The sequence below is a fragment of the Copadichromis virginalis genome, linkage group LG22 (assembly GCF_057382275.1).
Source record: "Copadichromis virginalis isolate Kocher_CV1m ecotype Utaka linkage group LG22, C_Virginalis_male_GT1.1, whole genome shotgun sequence".
Taxonomy (NCBI): domain Eukaryota; kingdom Metazoa; phylum Chordata; class Actinopteri; order Cichliformes; family Cichlidae; genus Copadichromis; species Copadichromis virginalis.
The window spans coordinates 4790475-4816346 of NC_140638.1; the positions used below are offsets into that span (position 1 = coordinate 4790475).

General features: G+C 39.6%; 1 protein-coding gene across 2 annotated transcripts in view; it reads right to left on the reverse strand.

Annotated features, from left to right (window-relative positions):
* The window catches only part of LOC146682476 (protein shisa-7-like), a 51378-nt gene extending 33277 nt beyond the window's left edge, over positions 1 to 18101 (reverse strand). For both annotated transcript variants that reach the window (XM_085445682.1, XM_085445681.1), the window contains exons 1-2: positions 17689 to 18101; positions 17232 to 17310 (exon numbers count right to left, since the gene is read on the reverse strand). The gene's annotated coding sequence lies outside the window, so the exon portion shown is untranslated. The remainder of the gene's footprint in view (positions 1 to 17231; positions 17311 to 17688) is intronic.
* Between the last annotated feature and the right edge of the window lie 7771 nt (positions 18102 to 25872).

Below are 25872 nucleotides of genomic sequence, written 5' to 3' on the forward strand. Positions count from 1 at the left end.
TCGCCTGACATATGCCACTACATGCCTCACAATGAAAACGTACACTGCTGTGCAGCACGGTTAAATGAGAGAGGAAAATATCTAGCTGACTAGTCCAAAAGTGTGAACACTTAAAATTGGGTTAAAAAAAATCGGTGTATAATAGAAAAGAGGTCTTGCTAACTACTAAAACATCTTTATTTCAATAGTTAGCTGCTGACTAACCAGGACGCCAACTTTTAATTTGTAGAGTCAAGTAGTAGAATCGATTCCCTCCCTTCTGGAGAAGCTTCATTAATGATTTGCCTTTTACAGTTAGATAACTGACTCTGAGACTATATTTGTAATAGGCTACTTTGTGATCTTCCCTGTAATAAGTCTCCATTGAGGAACAAGTCAGATGTTCTGACTGCCAGTTAAAAATCCAAATGAACAGTTTTTGAGGAAGACCGACTCCACATTAATTTGCAGGATGAACAATCCAATAGAGAAACAGGCAAAAGTGCAGTAAACACTTCAGAAGGTTGCACACGAGGAAACATGAAAGCTGGCTGCAAAGCTTGAGTAACAAAAAAGAGCAAAGAAAGGAGAACATCTGCAGGTGTGAATACTGAGGACACTAATCCAACCCACGGAAGTGTAAGAAAAACAAGACTTCAGAATAAAACAGGAAGCAGAACTGAATAATCAGTTCTCCAAACATTAAAGAAATGTTCTTCCACACGTCTATTACCTTCTTTAGCAGAGGATACACTGGAGCATCGTTCATGAGATGGAAAGGAGATAATTAAATTCCATAATAACAGCACACCCTCTGACCAGAAAGAACAAATAAAAAAGTGGGACAAATCATGTACATGCTACTTATAGATGCATTTGCACTTCATGCCATAACCTGCAGATATGTTTTAGACTTCACTAACAGGCTGTTAAACCCTCAGCTGAACTCGGCTGAAATCAAACCTGCCTTTTATTGAGATGTCACGTTGTGTGAAGAGGATAGATTTAAGTTCCACATGTGAGTTTAACAAAGTGTGTTTAAGGTTTAAGGTGTATAATTCAGTTTCCATTAGTAATAGCCATTCATGGATTACAGCTGTTAAGACCATCATGATTTAATTTTTACTTTGGGTCAGCTTGGAGAAACGATGGATGGAGGGAATTTTAGTTCAGTCACTGAAATCCTAAACATGGAAGAGAAAAAGAATCACATCTCTGGAAGGAAAAAATTAGAAAATACAATTTATTTTACTGTCCTCCTTCACACCCTTCCATCACCTCATGACATTTGATCACGTTTTGATGCTCAATCATCCAGGTAAGAAAATCCCAGAAAGTTGATTCTGACTTGGATGAGTGACAAAATGTTTCTTCTACTGAAAACACAACGTCTGAGATAAAGTGGTTAGAAAAAAGGAGTCAAGCCAGGATTGTACCACTGCAAGCCTGAGTGACATAAACATCATGATCAGACTGCTCGGGTGTCGTGGACCTGACATGTAGTTACAATTGTGGAGCACGTGGGTTCCAGAGTAGGGTATGCCACAGGGTTCAGACGGGTTTGCGGGAAATAACTAAACACAAAAGTCCTGACCTAACTCATTTTTAGGTTACTCTCTTAATTCAAACTCTGTGAAAATACCTCCATTGTTTTATTTCTACATCTGACTGTTGCTTCTTTCTGGAGCAAAGAAAAATGAGATCAGCAGCAGGACAAGAATCAGTCCCCAGAGAAACAACAATACCTACAGCCAACAAAAGCTCCAAAGGCAAAACAAGCAACAGTTAAAAAAGAAGAAGAGGAAAAACAGAATTAATTATTAAATATAAAAGGTTGAAGAGAAGAGTATAAGAGAACAGAATGTTCCAGGGTTAGGGTTAGAGCTGACAGGAACTATTTCTTGAGTCACAGTAACCTCAATAACGCGGTCCTCTCTGCTGGAAAGTTCTGGGCGCTCTGCTGCCTGACAGCCTGGCTTCACATCAGCGTGCCTCGACCCTCCGGGGGCTTTTCCGACTCGCTTCCTCAGATGTTGTAATTAAGAAGCCTCCGCTGACAAATAGTTTGACTTCCACTGGCTTTCTAGGCAGTAAGAGTATTAATTCAATAATAAAAAAATCAAAATCTGTGAAAACGTGCACAGAAATAAAGATGTCCAGACTTAACATGGCGGGGTTAACACTGCGCTCTTCTCTGGGAAGTCAAAGTGAGGGGATTTTAAATTCATTGCGAGCGTGTTTATCAAAGGACATGCTGCTTGTTATTGTGCATTAATCTGTGATTAAGGGTCAAATTTGCAGTGAAAGAGCGGTCAGGAATATAATGCAACATAAGGAAATGGCTCCAAAATGTCCTGTGTGCCCTGTTTAAACCTCCTAATGAAACATTTCCTACAATACACGGCAGATAAACGATTCCAAACAGGAAATCAGAGCGGCATTAAGGCAGCCAAACACACACGCTATTAAAAAATTAGGACCTTTGTTCCATCTTCCAGCCACGCGGCGACCTCTCTGCCCACCGTGTCTTCCTATCTTCCTGCATGTGCCCGAGCTGCTCTTGTTCTACCTGCCTCTGTGTGCGAATCTGTCCATCTGCATAGACCCCTGCTGGTCTCCCTGCTTTTCCTGTCCTCCTGCTGATCTCGGCCATTCGTCTTGCTGTGTGTGGTGCACACATGTATGGATTTGTCCTGCTGCCTGTATACCTGCAGCGCTGCCTCCCTGCCAAGAGTGCGCGCCAGAATACTAACATAGTGGATGGTGTAGTACAGCTGTGTCCCATTTACATCCTGCACACTAAAATATGCAGTATGTATAATTTATATAACCGTTTCTATGTGGATGCAGTGCACTGTTTAGCAGCAGTGGGTGATATGACAGGAAGCAGGGAGGAACATCACCTGCAGCTTAAGCTTTAAATTCCTATCAGGATGCCGGTTTGGTAAATTATCCCCCAAATTTTTATCTTTTAAGATCTGAAATAAACTGAAGCTGCGATATAAACGTTATTAGATAGAATGTGATTCTCTAACGAGGGACTCCATCCCTATTGTATTGTGCTAGCAGGGAATGATTTCTGATTCTCAAAGGCAATGTTTTTAATTAATCTTGCTGTTTTAAGCGCCCTTCAGTAGCTCCTTTATTTCCTTCATGCAGTGAATTATGGGAAACTATTGTACATCGATATTAGACTCATAAATACAAGAGAAAAGTACCGTCAAGTGTAACTGGTTTGGCATTAATATGAAGTAGTGAATTTTACCTTCGACTTAGAATTTAGTTTTAGTAAAGTACTATAATAATCTATCAGAATCTTTAATATTCTACTCTAATCTTTTCCAATAGATTAGATGAAACGTTATTAATCCCTCAGGTGGGTTCCTCTGGGAAATTCAGTAATTTCAATGAACATTATCTACAGTAATTTATGCCAACTGCTGTAATCCTGAGGAAAATGTACTTCAAAATGCAGTTATTTTAAGCACCCTGTGTTACAAAACCTAAATGTATGAGTAATGCCTCCCTGAGTGATGCAAACATTCAGAGGCGTGGTGCCAGTCTGTCGACTCTCGGCCATATTGTGCTTCATTTACCATGAACCAGATAACCTATAGTTCAGTAGGCACATATGGAGCACTTAATCCCCGGTCACAGGGAGATATGAGGTCTCCAGCCCTCACAGGAGAACAAAGTCATTCTCAAACAGCCAAAATGTATTTTAAAAAATGAATCCAGGCATTTGTATTTTCCTTTTGAATCTTTACAGGATGCATTCAGACATGGACAATTGTTGAAAGTGATCATATCAGAGCTGCAGTAAGATATCAGTTGGATGTTTTCTGGACAAAAATCAGGAAATGAGATGACATTTAACCTGCTGATGTTAAACTTTGGTGCCACATCGATTTCATGCTGGCTAAATGTGCAGAATAGAGCAAAGACATGCAAGCACCACACTTTATATTGATGGTTCATCTGCTCAGCAACAGAAAAACAACCCAAACAAAACAAACCTGACAGTATTTGCTACTGGCTGTCATTTTAAACACTGATATTAGCCACTTGGCCCAAACTCTGTCATGAGCATCACTTTGCCAAAGGATACTGTGAGCTGTTTTAGATACCTGCAGCTTTCTGTGTGTTCTGACTGCAGAAACCAGCCCTGTAGGAGAACATTTACCTCCTGAGCAGCCCTGAACAAAAAAGGGAGCAGGGAGCTGAGTTAAACCAATCTCAAGTTTGAAGCAAGTAATAAGAACAAATTAATAGGACAGAAGAATAGATGTAGATAGATAGCATCCCTACAGCCTGAAACCATCAGCTATAAACATAATCGGAGGTTATGATATGTAACCAATGTTCCCTCAGTTGTTGTTCTAACTTAGAACAGACGTCTTAATCAAAGCTGTTGTAAAATATCACTTCATCCAAAGTCAAACAATCCAAGAGCCATCTTGAAACAACTGAATTCCCTCATTTTGGTACTTATGTTATAGGATGAGCTAAACGAGCATGTCAGTGGGGACTGGGGCATCCATCTGGTGGCTCACACACTGCACACAGGCTCCAAGAACCAATTACAAGGGCTGTTCCATTCCTGCCCTGATTTCCTGCAGTGGCAAAAAATTAGCAAAAACCCAGGCAAGAAAATAGACTCATGAATAGAAGCCATACAAACTCTACAAAAACGAGCCACGGTTTGCAAGCAGGACCCGCCTGCTGTGAGGCAACACTGATAACCACTGAGCCACCACGCTGAGATCGATCAGATAAAAAAAAAATCAGATCCAAGAACACGGAAAACATGGAAAACTTGCATCCAGAAACAGAAATCAATAGATTGAAAGTTGTGGGAATTTCATGATCTACTGTGAGACAGCGATAGTTATAAGCATATCATTTTGTGTTATGTATCAACACACACAAATACTTAAGCACTGATGGCTGCCTCCAGCTTACAGTATGTGTGTATATGTCCCTGTATGTCTGTCCCGCTGCTTCATGCCTGCCTGACTTCCTCCTTTACAGAAACACACAAGCTTTAAAGACACAGACGCTCCCTGACAGGCAACGAGTTAGTGCAGCAGACCCCCGCTCCACCTCCCCATAACACACACATGTGCACACACTCCATCTCTCCTCTTCATCCCTCCATCCATTCACTCCCTCCCTCTCCGACAGAGCGTGGGCTGAAGCATCTCTCTCAGAATAGCACTGCAGCATTGAAAAGAGAGAAAGCAAGAAAAAGAAAAAAACAAGAGGACAAGAAGAAGAAGAAGAAGAAAAATAACGACTTTTGTTCCTGTTATTATCTGGATCGTCTTTTTTGTGTGTTTTCTGCAACGGTTTCAGTCAGTTCCGCTGACTTGCGTCCGTATCAACCATGTCGGTCGGCTGTCATCTCTCAGGAGTTTTTTTTATAAATATATATACATGATTCCTTTTTCTCATTCACTGTCTTCCTCCTCCACCTCCTCCTCCCTCCTCTTCTCCCATCCATCTTCACTAGTTTCAAATCATTCTCGTTCCCTTTTTTACACCATCTCCCTTTAACTCCTCTGCCCCCCCCCATTCTTCTCCCTTTCCTCCCACCATTCACTACACTTCCGTCTCTCTGAAGCCTGATGGGAAAAGTTCCAGTGCATGAGGGCATGCAGCAGAAACAGGAGCAATATGGCTCAGTATCGCAATGTGGGCCGGGGCGAAGCTGGCAGAGCCGTCGCTGCAGTGAACTCGGGCCATAAAGGTCAGTGCACTGCCCTTGTGATGCAGCAGTGGAATAAAACTGGTTTAAAAATAAAATCCATTAATGTAGCCTAGTTTTCAGATGATAACACGGAGTCGGGAGTATTATGAGAGACTCATGCTTCCATTAACTCTCATCGCAATGAAACAACATAATGTTATAATGATTTATTTCAGAGCTGAGTAATCTGGTGTTTGGTGGGCTGATCCACTACAACACAGTTTAACAAAGCATATTTAGACCTGCAAAATACAAACAGAGCACACTCGGGTCGATAACTGTGAGATTTAGTTTCATTTTACAGGCAGCACATAGCTTTAATGAAACTTTATTTAACTTCTCGCATTTGACTCCAGGAATCAGCTTCAAACACTCCCCACACAGCTGCTGTTTATGAGGGGCATCCTATCAGAAGACAGCTGGCTTAAAGGGGAGGAGCTAAAACTTAGAGTTTTAGAGAATGAACTGAAGGAAGGAACCATTTTGAACTGTAAAAGAACACGCTATTAGCACTATTAGCACACGCTATTACAATCAGGAAATGTATTGCTTATTACAAACTACAGCTCACAGCTTCATTTCCAAGAAGAAAACATGCCTGTACGGATGATGTGAAAATTGCCTTTGTCACTTTTGTTTTTTGCCTGAAACTTCAGCCTTTGTAGTGCGACTGTTAGCCCAGCTGCACTGTTATCCAATTCTTTTTCAAAACTACCGTGACTAAAGCGCTGCATTTAGAGAGTCCTTGAGTTCGGAAACACCCGACCAAAGGCTGTGATGATCATGACTCAGTTTCCAAATGCATCTTCGTTGTGGGCGTGTTATACATTCAAGTATCCTAAAACTTCTCTATGACCGGATCAACTCCCCCTCAGACAAGAGCAGCCAAACATTTAAACGTCACTTTACAAACTAGCAATGGAAAAGTCTCATCGGGCGTATCAGAACTTTACTTTTCATTATTCTATATTTTTTAAGAGGAAAAATGCAATCTATATTGATTGCATTTCTCATACGTGCTGTATACAAATTAACGTTCTTGAGCAACAAACTTCAACAGAACTGCATTGAATTAAAAGCTAATCACTAAATCCACCCCTGCTCTGAACAGGAACTTGTGACTGACAGTTCCTACAGCTAAACAATCAGCTGCCTAATAGATACTTACAATCATTAAGCCATTTATATATAATTAAGTCGCCTCTGTGTGTGGGCTTATGCTGCTATAATGACTAGCACACCTGGCACAGAGAGATGAACTACTGTGTTTCTCTCTGTCTTATGGACATTTGCGTTTCCATATTTACATGCAAAACACTGTCAGCGCTGACTCTAGGGACGTGTTTCCAACTTTTAAATATTTTATTCTCCTCACCGTTGTTACAAAGAGAAGTGTTTCTCTCTTTCTGTGCCGCAGCATGTAAGAGGAGTAAAAAACATAAACAACAGGAAATGCATTGAGTCCATTTAGGTAAGGGGACATGGACTTATTGTGATAACTATATGTGGAACAATCAATCAAGCCTACATGTGTGTCAGTCACTCCACAAAGATACATTTTAGCATTAGGAAAACCTGATCTATGAATCATAAAGTCTAAATGATTTCCTTTGTCTCACTTTAAGTGATATTTGGTGAATTTCATTCATTTCTAAAGTTCTGCACAGGAACACAAATCCTGTTCATTCACTGTGGTCCATCTGGCCTACTTTCACAGAGTCGCTGTATATCTTCGTGTCCCAGTTCCTCGGGACACACACCATGAAAATGCCACATCCTAACATAAAGGGACTAGCTCACAGTGTTTGGGAGTTTCTGAGGCACTCCATCCAGGATAAACGATTTTCATCAGGGCCTGAGACGCTGATAAAGACTTGATACGTGTTGGTTTGTCTTGCTTGCTGAATTGCTTGAGGTATACATTTATTTTTTACATGTTTTAAATTCGTAGCTGGTGTTAGAGCACCTGTTGGATAAGCCTTTAGAGCCATATAGCATTTCCCTTTTCTCTTTTTTTGCACAGTATTTGGATTAATTCCAACAGAACCTTGAAAAATGCATTGCATGCTTATCAAGCGAAGGTCCTGCAAGACACAAAATCAATGCAGCAGAGATAAAATCCTGCCTTTTTGAGTAGTTAATGCTGAATAAACCAAATGAGATGTAGATGGAAATAATATTCCTGTTGTTTTCTTGATTAACTGATTCATTGTTTAGTCTTTGACGAAGAACATTTTAGACATTTTTACTTTTATTTATTCTATTTTGCTTTACTGAATTTATTGAGCTATTTTACTTTAATGACACACTTAATTTTACTACATTCAGATTTTTGATTGGAATTTATCCTATTTCAAAAATCATCTTATTTTTATTATTGTTCTGATTTTTACATTCCAATATGTTTCATTTAGATTAGCCCAGTATTGTTTGATCTGTATATTTGTTAGGTGGTTGCTAGATGTAAGGTATTTGTAATAAGTTATTTCTTCCAGGACCTTGATGTCAGCTTTTCAGTTCATACATGTTCTTATTAGTTTCCTAGAATATTCGCTTCACCTTCCTTTTAGCTTCTAGCTTTCAGGGATCAACCTCCTCAAGCACGACTTGACTTGTCTTTCAGATCCTTTCTGGACTCCTCCTGTCCTTAAGAGTTACTTTTTCCAGTAGGAACTCTTAACTCCCAATGAGTACACACCCGCATAGAGTACCAAGACTATTTGTACCATCATACACACAGTCACCATTTGGTTTGGTGTGATGGGCATGGCTGCCCTGGTAGTCAATCTACCACGGGCTTTCATAACACCATTTCTGTACAAGGCTGAAATGATCTATTCAGCCCTCTTTGTCTTTGCTTTGGCCCGAGGTCTCCTCAAGCATCCAGGCTAGCAACACTGTAGTACAAGTTGTTATTACTGTGTTCCTCTTCCCTTTGGATTTTTGGCAGTTTCTCCATTTTTAAGAACTATTCTATTCTATCAACCTCCACAGCCTATCCACGCCTGGTATGTATCCTGAGTCCCTCAGATTTTGGTATAGCTTTATTATGGTACCGGTGTTGTAGACACCTAGGTACTTGGCCAAAGACACGCTCATGGTCTGGTTTATTGTTGCCACTAGCAGTGACAGGCTTCACTCACATACTATATCATGCACAATTCAAGTTTTAAAGTTTTTATTTTGTAAAACTGAAATTGGCTACGATGGTTTTACAAGGTGTTATAGATGCTTGAAGGCTGCAAATGGGTCATTTTAGCCCAATGGTAGGTGGTTGCTAGGCAACATGATAAAATCATGATATCTGATAGCGATAAGAACTTTCAGAGGCATAAGACGTACCTGTTGTTGCTCATCTATAAGTACCTTTTGATTTTAAAGCCACCTTATAGGAAAAAATAGAAGAATGTTGCTTGATAATATTAATTTTAAGGATATATAATTAATTATAATATTTAAATATAATTATAAGGGATATTAAACTGTTGTTATTATTATTATTATTATTATTATTATTATTATTATTATTAATAATAATAATAATAATAATAATAATAATAATAATAATAATAAAAGTATAACAGTTATTATTATGGGATGCCGTATGCAAAAGTTCTTTTTTACATGATGCACTCAGTTTATTGCACCATATGCTCTGCTCATAACTGTGAAGCAGACAGTGACAGCCACTGTGAATGAGGAGAATAGTGAGACATCTCACAGATATCTCTCAGATTTATCCGCTTGTTACTCCCAAAGCTGCAGACCTGCGAAACCGCTCTGAATATTTTCCTCAAAAGATTATCGAGCATAATTAGTCAGTTGGATCTCGACGATCTCCATTCCTGCGCCATGGGAACAGAGGTGCAGTTTTTGCTGCGACGGTTTCAGAAGGCGTAAATTAAACATAATGTTTTGCTGTCACGTACATGCAGCAGTGGGATGTTTGCCACGCACGCCCATCTGCTGAAGGTGATGGATAGGACTTGGTGAAAAAAAGAAATGAATGATTTTTTTTTAAAAATGGCCGCACGGAGCTGCACCTCCCTCACAGCCAACTGAAAGGTGTCGGCGCAGCGACTGGCTTTTTCGGTTCTCATTTAGCCCGTCGTACACAACTCGAGGCCTGAGTGCGATGACTAACCTCTTGGTAAATAATTTCAGTTTGAGCAGCTCAAACAGTGACACTGGCAAGCAGCTCTGACAAAACAAGTCAACAGACACTCTGCAACAACAATCACTTCTGCCAAGAGTCTCAGACCCGATGTTGTGGGAAGATACCAGAGAAAGTCAATACATGGATACAATTTGAGAGTTTCTCTGTGTGGAAGGCACTGTGGTTAACCCCCAAGCAACCGAGCGAAATTAGCTATTGGAGCCAATTATGCCCATATTGTATCAAAAAGAGATAAAGTAGAGGTAAAATGAGATGGGGATTCAAGACCTTATATTCTGGATTAACTGGAGGGTTTTCAAGGAGTCTTTAGGAATTTGTTTTTTACATGATGAATTACAACAGTCCACTGTAGGAGTAATAAATGCATGGACTAGTTCTTCAGTATCACCGAATCTTTTAACGGCTCCTTTTGCTTGTATTATACACACACTGATTCCTTTACCTATGATTTATTAATTTTGGTTTTCAATAATTTTTTTTGACAACCACAAATTATACAAACAAGACAATCGTCATGTGTTACTTTTTACAAACAAGGTATGTTTGAATTACAGTATGTTCACATCATGTTAACACCAAAATATAGATGCCCTGGTCACTCTGTAATACTTTTATTAACAGCAAATTAAAATGAATATACAGTGCTGTTTAAATCAGTTAAAAAACATTTTATGGATATTTGATGTTTTAAATATTGTGCATAAACACAAAAGCTTTTTCTGCAGAGTACTTTCAGCTTGTAATCCATAGATCACTGCAAAACTTAATCTAGTGATCTGAAGTGCAACTACAATAACATCAAAGCCTATAAACAAATATATTTTAAATAACTCTTCATTATCGTGGGCATAGCTCCTGTAAAAAACAAAGAGAGGCTGTTAAAGCTTAATAAGTTAAGAAAATTATTTAGTATTGGATCCATTAGGGCTGTGCGATATGACCAAAATCTCATATCCCGATATAAAACATCTATCGTCCGATAACGATATAAAACACAAAAAATTTAATATTTTCTGTAAATTCTGTGAATCTTGGGTAGGTGAAGTGTTTCTAGCTGGGCGTCGTGTACCTGGAGTCGAGTGTTTTAACCGATGCATGAAACGATACATTTTTAGACATAAGTTGTAACGGCCGCCGTTTTCTTTGTGAGTATTGATTACACGGCGTGTTCTGGGGAAAAGCCTGTTCTAACGTTTATTTTTTAGCACCTGATGACTCTTTTTTGCTTCTCATCCGTCAATAATACTTTTTCACATGATTCCGTTTATTTTGAAAAGTCTCAACAGGATCTTGAGCTTTATTGTGAAAGGTTTATGTGGAAAATAAACAAGTGAACATGCGATGGTTTTACCGTCGTTGTTGCTAACGACAACCCATAAAAAACAGGCGCTTGTCCGTCCGTAGTGTGGTTATATTAAATATAAGAGAAAGAGAGAACTTTAAGAAATGAATATAGTCACTACAGTGACCATCAAAACGATAAAAAAATATTGCTGTAAACAGTTTATTTTGCGACACCACAAAACAATCGATAGCGTAAAATGATTTTATACGTTTTTATATCGCCATCCGATATATATCGTTATATCGAACAGCCCTAGTATCCATGTTTTTTTCATTTTCCTGTCACTGTCTGCAAAATAAGACATTTTTCCAGGAAATGCATTTACACGTCGATTACAGAGGACATCAGAAACCTCATTAAATCTAGCAAGGAAGTCTCTTTGTTGACAACAACTGCTTAATTTAGAACAAAGTCATATTCTCCCACACAAAAACACAAACTGTATTAGATGGTAAATATCATGGAGACCTTCTCAGTTCTTTTGATGTAGGGGAATATTAAATGAACCACACACAGTCAAATAGAAATGGATAATATGACCTAAAATCTCCACTTTATAATAATGAAGTCACACTTTTTCATAACTCCATCCTGACCGTGTGTCTGATATGTCTACACTAGCCAATTATAACTGTGGCAGCCTCAAAATGTTGGGAAAGGATTGTGGGCATAACCTTGGATGTCTTCTAACTTTCACTCTGAGTGCTCATTTTACTCATTAGTATAGCTGATATCACAGCACAGACATTATCTTTAATGCGTAAGGTGATTTTGTCAGACTCCGCTCTGCCCACTGAAGCTTTGCATATTCCCGTCGATTACTGTCAAACCACCAGAGTGCACCAGCTCTACTTTTCAAGCATACCCTCTCCAACAACAACAGCTGGGTGGTATAGTTTTATTTCCCAGCCTGTAATGGGCTCGGGAAATCTGTTAAAGTCGCTCACACCTTTGGCCATTATCAGCAACCCAGCTTTTAACTGACTACGGGTTTTTATTTGAGGAAATGTGATATTTCATTTAGTGGAAGATTGATAATGTCAGTGATTCACTGAATCTGATTTACAGTCCAGCCACTAGCATCTCACCACGATCTATTATGTTGGAGGCGGTTACTCTAATTCACAGAAACCTTGAGCCACTCATGCAAGGACAATATGCCAGATGAAAATAAGGTGCACACACTCTGAAGCTCTGCAGCTTTCATCCATTAGTCATCTCATCTAAAAATATTAGAAAAAAAAACAGAAAGTCACTTAAATCCATCAAAGTGTGAATAACAGGCTTTGTTCTACTTTGCCATTGCATAAGGGATGTGAATGACTCCAAATAACCTCCACAGACACTGAGTCTGCTCCACTGTCGGTCCCAGCTGATACGGGATCAGCCAGCACTGAGCCCAACCAGGACAGACACATGTCAGCATTCACACTGTTAATTAAGACGTCTGCTTTGCACCATTTTTTCAGATAAAACTAATGAAGAGTATTATATGAAATATACAATAGCCAAGAATGATACAGTTAAATATCACTCAGCTTAAAACTAAAAATATGTGTTTAAACTAGCGCTGTCAGCGTTAATCTCGTTAAAATGACGTTAATGCCATAACCGCATTAAAGCAGCAAGTCTCCGTTAGCGAGGGGCTGCTAACGCGCTAACCGCGCCAAAGCGTTGACGCCATGCAGCCCCACAGCACTAGTTTAAACTAATTTTAGCTAACTGAAATAAAAATAATCTAGACTAACTAAAATGTTATTGTGTAACATTCAAATTTTAGTCTTTTGTCTTATAAATAAAACAATAAAACCTAAACTAAATGAGCATACCTCCTCTTAAAATGAACTGAAACTAAAGGGAAAATACAAATAAATCTAATAAGAAAAGTCAAAATTTTAAAATGTATAATAAATCTTTGGGTTTAAATAGCACATGTTTTGGTATGAGTGTGCTCAACTTGAGATCATCCTTTTAAAAATACACCTACAGGTGTTGGATCCGGTCGAGTCACTGCAGAGCACAAAAGAACTTGTTCCTTCCTGAAGGTTGCTGCAAGCTCAGAATACCATCAGTCATTTGTTCCCACGTCTCCAGTGATGACGTGAACACCTGAGACTGCACACAAGCTGCCGGTGAACATCCGGGGTTGGGCTCAAGGTCAACCATCCCCCTCTGAGGAGGGGGCCACTGAAGGCATGACCACCATCAACCAGATTAATCACCACTGACTCATGAAACAACCATGATTAATGGCGAAGCTGCAGACGATCCACCTCCTCCACCGCACTTGGAATGTGCTGCCGGACCCAACGTGCACTAGCACGCTGAAGTCAACAGCCATGCGACAAAGGACAGCAACTTAGAGCCTTTTATGACATTAAACTCTGCAACTCTGCCCAAAATAAACCACATTTTACGAACACCCTCCCTCTGATAGTCTCAAACTCTTATATCATCCCTCTGTGATGTGTAACTATTTTGTCATCAGGCTGCTATCCCCACGTTCTCCCCAGCTTCCACTTCAATCTGTGATTCCCTGCTTTTCCCAGAATGCCCTTCAACAGCTCGCAGAGAGTGGGCGGGAGCATGTTGGTTTCACTCAGAGGCAGGTAGGCGTGTATAGGTACACATGCAGCTTGAAAGCTGTGGGGTTATTCACATCTATATCTGCAGCCCCTTCCTCAGACGTGTCCTGTAGCTACACTGCATTCAGCTCCACCGAGGCCACTGTGGGTGTACACAGTGAGCTCTCATGGGGCTTTTACCCCCTGTTAATACAACATGTTGGTGTAAAAGAGCTGATTGCAAGGAAGCAGAAACAGAAACGAGTCTATATATGCGTCACTTATCCTGGTTTAATAATTCAACTTCTGTTCAATAGTTTTCTGAAAAATATATTCAAACACCTCAGAAACAAGACAGGTTGCTAGAAACATCTGAATTTAAAGATAAGGGTTTTTCTGTTAATGAGAAATTTTGGCACCCTCAAAAGAACAATCACCTGGACTATAATAAAAAATATTATTATTCCAAGAAGAATAATCCTTTCAGTGTGGTCTTCCCAGGATCTCCTTCCAGCTGAACAGAAACACCTCAGGAGCTGTCCAAGAGGCATCTTAATCAGATGCTGAACCACCTCAGCTGGCTTCTTTTGATGCAGAGGAGTAGCGACTGTACTCTGAGCCCCTCGTGCTATCTCTAACACAGAGCCCAGACATCGTTCAGAGAAAGCCGATTTCTGCTGCTCGTATCCATGAATTCATTCTTTCAGTCACTACCCACAGTGTGTGGTCGAAGGTGAGGTTAGCACAAACCAGTAAATCAACCAGTACACTCAGCTCTCCGTTTACTACGGCAGACCTGTACCCATTAATCTGTTGATCTACCGCTTCTCTTTTCCCCAGCGAGACACTGAGGCATGTTCTCCTACTTTCATCCCTCTGTACCACTTACTGGACAAGCAGCGGGACAGTTTATCCAACAGACTGATTCCATGCTGCTGCCAAATGGACAGATACAGGAAATCTTTTACACCACACGCTATCACCTCAATATGACAATAAGTCTAAGAAAAAATGAAGCAGGTATTTCACCCCTCATTGCTGAAAGTGTCTAAATTTCATTATATCGCTGCTACGATCTCATGAATATCGCCTTGTTAGCGTTAGTGATTGGTTGTAGCTACGATAACTGCTCCAGTAAAACTACATTTTTATTTCTTTATTCATTTTTAAAAGTGTCTTATTAAGTGGATTTCAGTGATACTGGGTGAAAACTTATATACCAACCCTCAGCTGCACTTTTCCAGTTTATATTCGGTACTATAATATTTAAGGTGCCACCCAAGATAAGTGGAGCCTCTGTTGCAGAGACATTGACTGACTTTAAATCCCATGAACAAATGCTAGTTTGTGCCTCATTGGCAGACTATGGATGCATATGATTGGTTGTTTTGTATTTTTTCTACTAACGTTAACATTGAGCAAAAAAAATCCCATTTTTGATTATGGGGATTTTGATTATGAGCCACAACGTGGCAACAATCCAAAGTAGACGAAGAAGAAGAAGGTGTACTTTATTGGTCCCCGTGGGGAAAATCCCTCTCTGCATTTAACCCATTCACTCAGTGAAGCAGTGGGCAGCCATTGGGCGCCCGGGGAGCAGTGTGTAGGGACGGTACCTTGCTCAGGGGTACCTCAGGGTAGCTGTTCAGGGGAATCGAACCCCCGACCTTCCGATCATGACTTACTATGAGCAACATTATTTGCTTCTGCAGAAACAACTTTCAGACTCAACCTCGTTTTAGCAAAAACACATTTTATTAGCAATCCAGTGCAAGAAAAAAAAAACTACTCTGCCTGCAATCCTAAACTGAAACAGCGACGTCTCCGGTTGGTGGAGGTTGCAGTTACCATGGAAATGTATAAACCTGCAAATGTCAGGTTGCTTAGTGAAAGAACTTCAGAAACTGTGAGCAGTAACTGTACCATAACTAAGGCAATGCTTTATTACACATTCAAACAATACAAGCTAAATATATATAGAAGTATTCACTTTGATCAGGTTGGAAATTGGCTGCTGTGGAATCTGGGATTGGCATTATGGGATGAGTAGTTCCTTCACTGTTTTAAGCCATTATGTACTCAGTCTTGTGCCTCTGCCCTGTTTTTCCTTTATTTTTTCATCCAAATTAATTTTTTTTTTTACTGTAATCTTGTAGCTGTTTGGCTTGGTTGAAGATTTGAAACTCGTTCATTCGCACATTACACCTCAGAGATCACAGCGGAAAAAACACAACATTTTTACATGTAGAATTTGATGCTAATTAAACTAAAGCATATTCTTTCTTCAAGATCCACATACTTTTAACTTCTCACACATGTTCACTCCTGTGTAATAAAGCTAGCATCATCATCGCTTGATGGACAGCTGTGCATTTTAATGAAAACCTGAAGCAATTACCGACTTCACAGCAAGTTTCACACTTTGTTAATCCATTAAGTTAGCCACATTGGACACGTTTTCTAGGCCAGTTCAGGCCCTCAGGCCACACCTTTGACTTGGATGGTAAGTCAGAGTGGATGGTAGCATTATAGCATGGTGGCCTCATAACAAGATGGCCCTAAATGATAATTAATGATTCCAAAAATAGTGGCATTTGATATGCAGATGTGTCATTGTTTACAATTATACTGTAATGACAGAACAAAGAGGTTAGAAATGCAGGGTGCACTGCCAGAAGCCTTTTTCTTTCTGTTTTATATATGTAAAGTGTTTTCAGGCTGGATTTAATTTGAAGTTTCAATTAGTCACTCTGCTGCTGGTGAAGTATCACACCACTATTTTTATGTGGCCCAACAGGCCAAATCTAAGTGCGTAAATAATGGAGGTAGGGGAAGCTCTTCTCTAATGTACCCTCGGTTTCAGTAACCCGGTGAGGCAGGTGTAGGTGTGCAGCTCTAAAAAATCCTGGTTAAAACACATCCTCAACCACACACATGGCCCTGCAACCATATATATGCAAGGTGATATCATCCACAAACATGCACCTACACAGACACCTACACGCATGCATACCCATCGCAAATTCACACAGGCACACACTAAGTTAGGTGAATGCTACTCAACACCTGTGCAGCGCAGAGAAGGGCAGTTAGTTTGCAGGATTTCTGCAATATTTTATCCAGTCATGCGTGTGCGTGTGTGTTCGAGCCCTCTTTCCCCCCTTATAATGTGGTCGCAGATGCAGACAAAAAGCACACAATCATCTCTCTTTTTATGCAGCTAGTGTCTCCATGTATGGCTGATGCTGCAGCTGCATTCAGGGCATCACAGTAAGACATAAAATGGGAGGGTTTTGTTGCATTATGCTGAGGCGTTCCTGCATTGTATGCATGAATGGCTGCAGACGAGCCTCATGATAAAAACCTGTTCGCCTGTCTACCACACTGCAGTACCGACACAATAAAGAGGGCAAATACCTGATTTTTCTTTTACGCAGGGGCTCCACGGAGAGGAGGATGCTGATCCTATAGATGCGGCACCCGTCACCATTTTCCCCTTTGAAGAGAGAGGAAAAAACAACAGTGTGCACAGCAACGTGTAAATTGAAGTAAAATGCAGTTTTGTCCCCATCAGTAAATAAACACAGGTTCTCCAATGAAGCGCAAAGATTGCAATGCCACACATGCGCCCTAGTAGGGAAAATGTGGCACTGCTGATGCCTTTTAAGTTAATTTCAATCGTATTTTACAACAATAAAAAAACAAAAACAAATTGTGGGTTAAAGATGTCTTAATGTAAACTCCGACACTCGCAAACCCAAAATGTGACTACAGCTTTGAAGTTACGCATGATTAAAAGCATCGCATGCCACTCCGGTTCACAATTTTCATGCCTCTCAAAGCAGCAGTGCTCAGAATGAAATAGATTTTTTACCTGCTTCCTTCTTTGTCGCCTCCGCTGGGATCCCTATTGTGATTCGCGGATAGTGAATGGAAATGTGTCACCTACATGTTTCATTGTAATTCCCAGGTCTGGAAAAAGGAAATTGATTAGCCGCAGTGAAGCTTTGCTCGGTTGTTTTTTCGCCTCCTCCAGTATAAGAATGAAAATAAAACCAACACAAAGATAATAAAAATAAAAATCAGTAAGAGGACGCGTTTATAAAATAATCGTTCAAGTGTCGTCGCGTTATTTCAGCCTGCTCTTTGTGGTGGATGTGTGCGCTCTCCCCAGTGATGCTCCAAGGCTCCACGTACGCCCGGCGCTGATGCTGCTTCGGCGTCTCTGCCTCTCTGACAAAAACTGCTCTCACAGAGGTCCGCTGCTCTCTGCGCCCAACTCATTGATTGGACAATATGGCACTAGCCCACGTTCGCCTTTCTAAAGTACTGCAAATGATCGACCAATCCTGTAGCGGATGCATCTGATTGGCTGTGTCCTGTTCGAAATCGTCGGTAAGTTCCTGGAACACGCGCACCTGTGACTACTTAGTTAATGTAAATATTAATGCGCTGGTCGTTAATGTAGCAACATATTAATGTTCTGAGTTCTTATACTCTTTTTTTCTTTGGCTGACTGGGTTCCAAAAGGTAAATTCCACCACCCGCTGCTGTTTACAGTTAATGTAACCATTGATGTAGCTTAACTTAAAGGCTTTACTGGAAACATGACTTTGTGTCATAGGCTTGTTCATATCTGACTCACATGGTAGCACAGGTTTAATTTATTCTTTTTTTTTTTTTTTTTTTTTTTTTTTCTTTCTTTTTTTAAATGACATCAGAAACAGCAGTATGCGACATTACGTGATGGCAGAGCTTCAGTTCATCCTTTGTCATTTTTTTTTTTTTTTTTTTTTTTTTTTTTTTAAATAAATAGGACAGGGGGAATGAATGAGAGAGAGAGGGGGAGAGAAAGAAAGAAAACCAAAGGGGGTTTAATTTATTCTAAGTTAGAATGGAACACTTGTAAATCTATTAAGACTTACAGCAACTGTAGGTAATAATGCAATAACCAACAGTGTAGCAACACATTAAAATATAGAGTTCTTATTAATACAAACACTGTAAACCAATAACATCCTTACCCGAAGCATGGATGTCTTGTGTTTTTAATCTGACTAAACGTATTTATGCACACAGGTCTAATCATTGCTTGCACAAGCCTTAATTATTAACCGTTAGCTCCTAAGTGCTAACAGGGCTAATAGAATTTACTGTTTTTTAGTTGCTTGGTCTGCTGTGCCAACGGTCAAGTGATCGATTGGAGAATGAGGGGCTTGCGCACAATTACATTTCTAAGTTAGGGGAAGTAATCAGTGAATCTTATGAGTTCCTACTAAAAGCACATTAACTAAAGCCCGGACCATTGTAGCAGCATATTAATGCGCTGACTTCTAATGGTGTGACTGGTTGAAATGAGGTTCCAAAGCACTGATGAACTTTCAGCCCTTCTAACAGTTAACATTAACTATAACGATCATAGCATATGTGCGTTTGTAGAGCGTAGCACTGCAGGCATATCACAACTCACCTGTATGAAAACAGAGCATGAATATTCATTTAATGTTTTATGTATTCACACAAGAAAGGCAGAGACCAGAGACCACAGAAAGCGAATGACATTCCAGGACATAATTAACTGCTGGCAGTGGGAAGCTGGGAACTCGAGATAAGCTTTTCTCAACTTCCAGCTGAGTGACTGAAGCGACTACCAATGAGAGTGAAGAATGCCTCACACTGCCATATGACATTATGTTATATCTAAAGTACTGCAAGTTGGAAAGTTACCTGGTAACTGTAGCACACTTTAAAACTGAGGTCTCTCGTTTCCTTTAGCATATTTGGTTGCAGGTCATATGTCAATCACAGGTAGGGATAGGAATAGGTTCTTGTAAAGAACCAGCTGCCAGTAATCCAATTCCTTTGAATTGTTAGTCTGCCTGCCGATTGATTCCACTTGTGGTTGCAATTGGCTGATTTTAGTTCATGTGCTGGAGGAGGAAAATAGTGGCGCAGTCTGGATATGGACATTACTTTTGTTTTTATTGTGCAACAGGATAAAAGCACAATGGTAAAGTGCAAACTGGATCCAGAACAAAAACAACAGCTTTATGATGCTAACACAACTTCAGCTCTTTGCAAGCATCTGCACAGACAGCGTGCTAATGCTAAGCTAGCCACGAGCCAAGTGATATTAAAGCTGAGTGAATGCTGACCAAAACCCAGCAGTCAGACCCTGAACTTCAACAGGTAACAAAAGCAGCGATGAGCAGTCAGGCTGCAGCTTCCGTTTCTACCTGTTCATGTTTCTATTGTAGAATCACCGTGACGATCGCCTCAAAGTCTCTGTGCTGGTTTTCTATCTGTGCTCTGTGCTGTCGACTTTGTGTTCAAACCTAAATGCCAAGAGAAAGATCATATGTGTCTCCTCTAGGATGGGGATTTGTGTGTCATGTGGGAGTGTAGTCTATAGGTTTATATTGTTAAATAGTAATTACAAGACAATTTGTTTCAGGTCATTTTACAAAAAAAACATGAAAGTAATGTAATAAGTAATGTAACGAGTTACTGTCTCCTGGAATTACTTAAGTAATCTACTGTATTACTTATAGGAACGTATGTTTGTGTAATTATAATACATCAGTTTCCTTGAGTAACGACCCCAACACTCATTGCAACAAAGAGAGGAAATACCTCTAACATGCAAAAACATGGAATTAATTTGCAGGAATGTAATATCTCTGATATGCTGCTTGCTGATGATGGCGACTCAAAGCAGATTCAATGAGAATCAGTAAGAGAATTGATAAGGAATCAAATCGCTAAGTGATATTAATAATCGTTAAATTCCCATCCCTAATTACAGGTATTCTTCATTCCAACTGTAGTCACTTTAAGAACTCCCTCCCACCTTATGTCACAGTGGTTATTGCTTCCAGGAAGTGATTCACTTAGCAGATCACTACGACTTTCCATGCACTAGATGCTTAGGCATCCCTTTAACATATTTACTACCAACTCATTATTCAGCATTGTTATTGGCAGTTGTATCATCATTCATGTTGAAGGTAAGCAAAGTTGATTTCAGGTCCCGCCCACTTCTCATTGAGAGCAATGTCGACTAGAGACCAACCATCAGCTTCAAAGCAATGTGCAATGAGCGTGCAAATAACCTAAAATTAAGTTAATTAGATCTACCTGAATACAAATGTGCATAAAATGTAAATACTATCAAGCACTTACATCTGTAAAATACGGTGGAATAATACACTTATAAAACATCATCATATTTTTAAAGGACTGCCCTTCACATTAAACGAGTTTTCACTGCAACTATAAGAAATAGTCTGTATGAAAAGCACCAGCACCAAGTATTTAAAGTAATTCTACTCTCAGAATACCCATGGCTGTCTGCACGCTTTGAATGTGGAGGTTAGAGGTAAGTGAGGTCACAGGTTTTTATAATGTGAGTGAAGTGAGCCTTTTAAAGAAAATAAATTGTGCAGCCCTGTGATGTGCAATTATTATTCATAGTTTACCTGGCCCTGCACTCCCCATTGTAATTCATAATCATCTATTATGGTAATTGACTTTACGAGATTAATACCAGACTAATAAAGGTGCCTGAACTTGCTTCTGTGAATAAATACGTGCTTGATATGAGTTTAGCTGGGGTTACCCTCCCCATTCCTCCCTGCTAAGAGCTGTTCAATGGCTGCTTGATGAATGGGAGGAAAGAGGGAGGATGGAGGGTGCAGAAGCGCCAAGTGATAATGTGGTGTCATCAGTTACCTTGACAACTGCAGCCTCTACATCAAACGTGTTAATTATGAATTTTTTGCCAGGAAATTAGCAGAGGCTTGTTCCCTGTTCTTGGCCTGGCCTGTGCAGCTCGGGGTTTTTTGCCTCCATCACTCACTGCTGACTCCAACAACAAGGGTGAAATATAATATGCAAATCTCCACAGCAACTCTGCCTCAAGCCCAGGCTTATATTGCTCTGCAATAAATAGGTAGTGCTCGTGGAAACGCTGCAGGCAGCATGCTCTTAACCCTGCAGCATCCATGGAGAGTTGAAATTTCAGTAGCATGCAGCAGGCGGGTCAGTTTTGTAACTTGCACACGGGCATGTTAGCGGAAAATAACTGATTAAATAAGTGACCCAGCAGGTCAGCGGGCAGTAAATAAGCAGAGTCCTGTCAGTGCTGCAGCCGGTTCAACGCTGTGATTTCATGGCTATGTGGAAGCTCATTCATAAGGCTCACATTTAGATATTTATCTTACAAACTATTACTATTTGTTAATGTTATGGGTTTAGGCCGTAAAATTGCATGCAAAATTCCAATAAGGTTTAAAAGCTAAAATGAAGATAAAATGTGATTATTCTTCTGTTTCTTAGGATGTCACATATCAGATTTGATAACATTGATTACTGGATGATAAACATCATGTAATACACAAGAGACTTTGTTAAAGGCTCTTATAAATCATTACAACTGCTTTTTTATACAAAAAGGAGACTTGACCCTCTCACTGCTACATGAGTACGACTGAATCAGTCAAGCTTTCAGGCTCTATCTTGCTGGAATAGCAAACTTATGTATATCAGGCTCACACTTAATCTACATTTGATTTCATTTCTGATGGTTTTAGGTTTTTCCTCATTTTTTAAATGAGGTTTTTACTTATTTTATTGGTCTTAATTTTATCTTTTTTTGCTGGTTGTTGCTTTTTGATATTATTTTACTGAATTTCTATTTCTCTCAAGAAATTGACTTTTGAGACATATGACTCTATGCATATGTCTATTAATTTAATTTACACAGTCTACAAAGTGTTTGCAGCTTTGTGCAGAACATTATTCTTCCACAGTTTTGCTCACTTGCTTTCATCATTTGCATCCAATCACATTTACCAGACACTTTAATTGCACCTTCCTAGCACCAGGTTGGACCCTTTTTGCCTTCAGAGATTTTGTTCCATATTAACACACATGGCTGCACATGTGTGATGCAAATCTCCTTTTCAAGCACATCCCAAAAGGTTTTTTTGGCTTGAGATCTGGGGGCCATTTGAGTACCGTGTCATGTTCAAGCAACCATTTGGAGATGATTTGAGCTTCTTGTCATGTCGCGTTATCCTGCTGGAAGCAGCCATTAAAACACGGGTACACTGTGATCTTAAATGAATGGACATGGTCAGCAGCTATACTCAGGTAGGCTATGGCGTTTAAACAATGCTCAGCTGATACTTAGGGGTTCAGTGTGCACCAAGAAAATTTCCCCCACACCATTACACCACCAGCAGCAGCCTGAACCCCTGATAGAAAGATCCACGAGTTCATGTTGTTTATGCCAAATTCTGAGCTGAACATTGAAGTATTACAGCCAAAAAACTCCTCAGACTCTCTATTCACATCTGATGAGTCCTTGCAAATTGTGGCCTCTGTTTCCAGTTCTTAGCTGACAGAAGTGGACCTAGTGTAGTCTTCTCCTGCTTCCTCTCTTTCACTTCAAGGTGTTGGGCTCTCTCAGATGTTTTGCTTGTATCGAGTGATTATTTGAGTTGCTTGAAACGGTCTCCCTTGACCTCTGGCATTCTCTCAGAACCGCCACTTTCCAGATATTTTATCATTTTTGGACCATTCGCTGCAAACCCTAGAGATGGTTGTGTGGGAAAAATCCCAGTAGATCAGCAGTTTCTGAAATATTCACACCACGCTGTCTGGCACTAACAACCATGCCACAAAAGTCACATAAATATCCTTTTTATCCCCATTGTGATGCTCAAGATAACTTAAACTTCAGTAGGCCATCTTGACCATATCTACACACCTAAATGCATTAAGTTGCTGTGATGTGGCTGGTGTTTGTTCATTTATACAGAAAATAACCAATAAAATCTGCCCCATTTTAACTGAAATATCTATGATTCTGTTCTCATTTGACATAAACAAGGTTACATGGAATCAAATTCCCATTGAGCCTTTAATTTATTCATGTTCATGCAAACGAATACTTTATTTAAAGACAGAACATGTCCCAGAGTCGCTCTCACAGATGAATAAGTGCAACTGGAGGATAGCTGGGATTTTACAAATACAAAAACACTAATGTAATGTTAAAAAGGAAAAAAGGAAAAATACTTGAAGTGGAACACATTTCAGGTTTCGTATAAGAATGACCAGACAGCAGTCTTACACATTTAGTATTTTATTGCATAGTTTTTAGACATATTTAATAAAATTATATATAATTTTAAATGTATAAAAAAAATAGAAGTTTACATAAATATTCATCAAAGATGCTGGCAGTCTGTTCCACTCGCAGGTCTGAGTATGCACAGAAACGTCCTCGTTACCTTTAGACGTCTTTTTTTCCACCCTAAACATTTTTTGGAACAAATAATCAGACTTCAGTGTAGAAATATTATTATCACTATAGTTGTTCTTATGTTTACATTATGCCATTTCCTTTTGGAAAATATCACTGCTATCACCCTGAAAAGTAGGTGACCTCACACAGGTTAAATCACTGCATCTTCTCTGAAATCCTGCTCTTCCAATCTGCTGTTTTGTAATGAATCTCCTCACTCAGATTCCTGCCAGCTGCCTTGAAGTTATCATCCATTTTCATGCAGATGAATGTTTTATTTCCAAGTCTGTAGGCTTCAGTGGAACGAGCGTCGCTGACCTGAGTTCAACAGAAATCCTGTGGAGGAACCGCAGATGGAAAAGCTACATGTTGGTCTCTGCAGAAATAGCCAGAGGAGTTGGCACAGATCAGCCCGAGCGTTTGCCAGCTGTTCCCTCACCAAAGATGACTCTTGTAACCCTCTCATATGTATATTCAAAGCATTAGGCACATATCACAGCTCACAGGGAGAAAAAAGACATTACACAGATTATGAGAGTAGTAGGCAAAATATTACTATTACCGTCATGGCTCCCTGTAGTTATTTCAGGATGGCAGTGATTTAGGATTGGCTTGCCTGCAGAGAGTTTTCATAACAAGAGCTTAAACTATCAATAGATCAATACCTTCACTAAAGTTGCCATCGATGCGCAGCTGGAGATCAATTCTGTGCAGCATGCTAATGTGATGGATTTCTTTGTGCATGTGTTTGTATGTGTGTGTTCTGCATCAGCTAAGACTGTGCTACACCATATCTACACAGAGAAATTAGATCAACGTTATTTACACAGAATTTAATTGCTCAATTTGATTGTGTTTAAACAAACTTGTCCCCAAACCTCAATGTGACTAAAAGAAAATCTGATTTTAAAACTCTGAGATAACCCTAAAAATGTTGATTATGTGGCAGTTTACCACCCGAGGGGAATAATATGAATCAGGTACTGGAGAACAACATAAATGCATCAGCTAAATCTTTATTTCATCATGGGGCCTCATGGAGATTAAAAACGGTTTTATGAGCGTGACCTGAAAATGGCAGAGTGAAGCATCAACACAAACAAAAATCATAAAAGAAACGTGTTAAAACAACTCAGATCTCCAAGAGGACCGAACGACTCTAAACACATAACATGTCAATAAACACACAATCCACCAAGTCACAGGAGCTCAACAAACCTGAAGCCCAATGGTTTTCTCTGTGTATAAATTATCTTAAACCGGCATTTTTTTTTCTAAGACCCAGCAGGGGTCGACTCTTCTGTTGCAAAAACCAATGGGAAGCACTTTATTAGTGAGTTTATGGGCTCAATCACTAGTTTTATGTCCTATTGAGCAAATCATGAAGTCCACCTTGCAAATTACAGTCATTAGAGTCAGAACAGAGGAGTATCCATTAAATGCTGATATGGGGAGAAAAAAAAACAAAGAAAAAAAAACCATTGGACAGTTAAAAAAAAACTACAAATTCTACACTAGATTTGCTTTGAATTTAATCATCTGAATAACTTGTTAGGTGAAAAGCAATCTCTAGAAGCAGTTATCTGCATCAGTGTTGGGGAGTAACGGAATACATGTACCGCCGTTACGTATTTAAAATACAAAATATGAGTAACTGTATTCCGTTACGGTTACCGTTTAAAAAGGTGGTATTCAGAATACAGTTACTTTGTTGAAATAAATGGATTACACTGTGGTACTTTCCTG